Source organism: Pan paniscus, chromosome 5 (genome assembly GCF_029289425.2).
Source record: "Pan paniscus chromosome 5, NHGRI_mPanPan1-v2.0_pri, whole genome shotgun sequence".
In the NCBI taxonomy this organism is placed as follows: Eukaryota; Metazoa; Chordata; class Mammalia; order Primates; family Hominidae; genus Pan; species Pan paniscus.
In genome coordinates this window covers 40,905,674-40,908,701 of record NC_073254.2, presented here as the reverse complement: position 1 = coordinate 40,908,701, position 3,028 = coordinate 40,905,674, and positions in this window count along the sequence as shown.

Sequence of the window (3,028 nt, the reverse complement as noted above, 5' to 3'; positions counted from 1 at the left end):
CCCGGGTAGTGAGTCTCAAAACTCTCCTAATGGTAAGCATATTCCACTGCTGTGCTATAGTTTGTGAAAATAAATAAAATTTGATGTGATGGTGCATTCCTGTAGCCCGTCCTACTCTGGAGGCTGAGGTGGGAGAGTCATTAGAGATATGAGTTGGAGGCTGCAGTGAGCTATGATTGTGCCACTGCACTCCAGGCTGGGTGACAAAATGAGACCTCATTTCCTTAAGAAAAAAAAACACACAAAAAAACCAGCTGTTGGAATTCCCAAAACACATTAAGCTTGAGAGAGATGAGATAACTTGAGTTCTCTTTTTTCTTGTTATATACAATGTCATGTCCAGAATTAAGCAACATTAGGCATTAGGGACAAAAGTCTCCTGCCTTTTTTTTTTTTTTTTTGAGATGGAGTCTCACTCTATCAGCCAAGCTGGAGTGCAGCGGCATGATCTCGGCTCACTGCAACCTCTGCCCCTTGGTTCAAGCAATTCTCCTGCCTCAGCCTCCCGAGTAGCTGGGATTACAGGCACCTGCCACCACACCCGGCTAATTTTTGTATTTTTTAGTAGAGATGGGGTTTCACCATCTTGGCCAGGCTGGTCTTGAACTCCTGACCTCGTGGTCCACCCACCTTGGCCTCCCAAAACGCTGGTGTGAGCCAACTTGCCTGGCCCTGGCTTCTTAATTAATGATCCTTGTTTAACCTCCCCTTTGTTGTCCTGCTTTGCGGGGTCTGCCCCGCAGACACTGGCTGACTGATGGATGAAAGGAGTACTCACACACAGGTATGCAGTGTAGCAGCTAGGGGACTGCCTGGATCAAGTGGCCAAAGTGCAGCCCCCAGAAGCTGGAGCTGCTTGCTTTTATTCAGTGCAGGCAGAATGCCGAAAGCCTGGAGCAAACACAATCTGTGGGTAATTAACATATTGTTCCCCTTTCAGGGGACGTCAGTCACACGGATGTTCAAAGTTCAATTCCTGGACAACTTCAAACGAACAAACCTAATCAAGATAATTTCACCTTCACCCCCTTGCACATACTCCTCACCCTCTGCTTCAGGGTTAGAGAACAGCTGCCTTTAGCTATTCTCCCCCGAATCTATGCAGAGCCTTCTGACCTTTCAGAAGGCCTGCTCCTTTCCCTACAGTTTCTCTCACCACTCTGACTGATCTCCTACATCTCCCCCTTTTCTGTTTTTGCATCAGGTTTTGTTGATTGAAGAATACAGATGTGTGCAGTGACAAGCTTGACAGGTGCAGCGGTTACAGATTGTGTTCCAGCTTTGCATCCCAGAAGCAGTAGGTAACATAAGACAAGCGTGAGTATCATCAGTAATATTCATTTCCAATCAAAGAGTGACCCCCAGGAGTGGGGGTCTATCCAGGAGAGGTGATTTTGCACATTGTTCTATAGGGCTGTTACTGAGGAACCCCACCAGGGGTATGTTTATCCCTCCTACCCAAGCAGTCACATTGGTAGAAGCTGGGAAGGGGGTGTCTGCCCAAGTAACAGGGCGGAAGAAAGGTGGATCTAGAAGATGGGCCTAATAGAGTGTAGCAGGTATGAGTTGCAGGCAGAGTGAGAGAATAAGAAAAACCAATACCCTGCGAGTGTTGCAATGTACAACGGAGGGCATAGCAAGGAACAGATTATCTGGAGTGAATGGTGTTTGTGTCTGGAGCAGGATTTGCTCAGCTTCCTGAGTTGTCTTCTTCAGCATAATGTCCGGGGCCTGTGTCGTCCGAGGAAGCCGCATCGTTTTGGGGCTGCGGGTCCTGCAGGGTCATTTCCTTTATTTTTGGTACCGGGTTGGGTTCCAGCCATGCCATGGTATGGTTTCATATGTCGCGCAGAAATTCAAAGAGGACCTGAGGGGGTGTGAACACAAGCATATCCTCTTCCCCACGTTAACAAATCATTTGGACCTCACCATAGCTTACTATTTACATCTTTCCATAAAAAGTAAAGGTTTTATGTTTTGAAAGGTTTTTGCAAAGTGCTTTTCTATGGCTGATTGAAATTTGTCGTTTAAATTTAGGAAGTTAAGGGTAAATAAGTCTAAATTTAAGAAGTTAAGGGTAAATAAGCCTTGTGCTAGTAGTGTTGTAGGGTCCTTACTCATATTCCCCCTTTTTTGTTTTATGGCTTGTCCTTATATAGAAGGGGGTTCTTTTCCTGAGTTACTTTGGTCTTTACTATTGGGGCATTCTCGCTTCATATGACCTGGCTTTCCTCACTGAAAACAATTTGGATTTTTATCCCTTTTTACTTTTGGAGGCTTTAATGCCATAGCCAATATTCTGGCTTTGTGTGTTTCAGTCCCCACCAGCTGACATGCTCGTATGAGTTCCCCTACTGTAGCTGCTTTCCCTGTGACTGCTTGCATTGCTTGCTGGCAATCCACATTAACATTTTCATGGGCCAATTGCAACAATAAGATATCAGCGGTCTTGGCATGACTAATTTGTCTCTTAATTGCCTGGGTTAACTGATTGATAAATTCAACAAATGGCTCCTAACGACCTTGTGGAACATTTATGAAAGATCCCTGTTGAACTCTACCTTCGGGAATTTGGTCCCAGGCCCTGTGAGTGCACAAAGACAGTAGCGCATAGGCTTGAGGGACAAAATTTAATTGTTGTTGTACATTAACATAGGGACCCCTCCCCTGGAGCATAGCAGCTGATGTTCTGTCCTGCCAGTTGATTCTGGTTAGCCTGTTGTTTGCACAATTCATTATATTCTGCCCTCTAGAGGAGGTATTGACGGGCCTCTAAAGTTGTTTTAGCTAGCACTGACCAGTCCCATGGAGTCAATATGGTAGTTATCTGCTATGACCTCAATTAATCCTCTTGTGAATGGGCTAGCACGTCCATTTTCTCTAATGCTTTTCCTGATTTCCTTAAAAGTGTTGAAAGTAATAGGCTCATGTACCCAATTGGCCTGTTGATCTTCCATCACAGGACAAGCCAGGAGCTCCCCTTCTAATGCCGCTTGCCTAAGACAGGGTCCCATAACTGTAGTATATC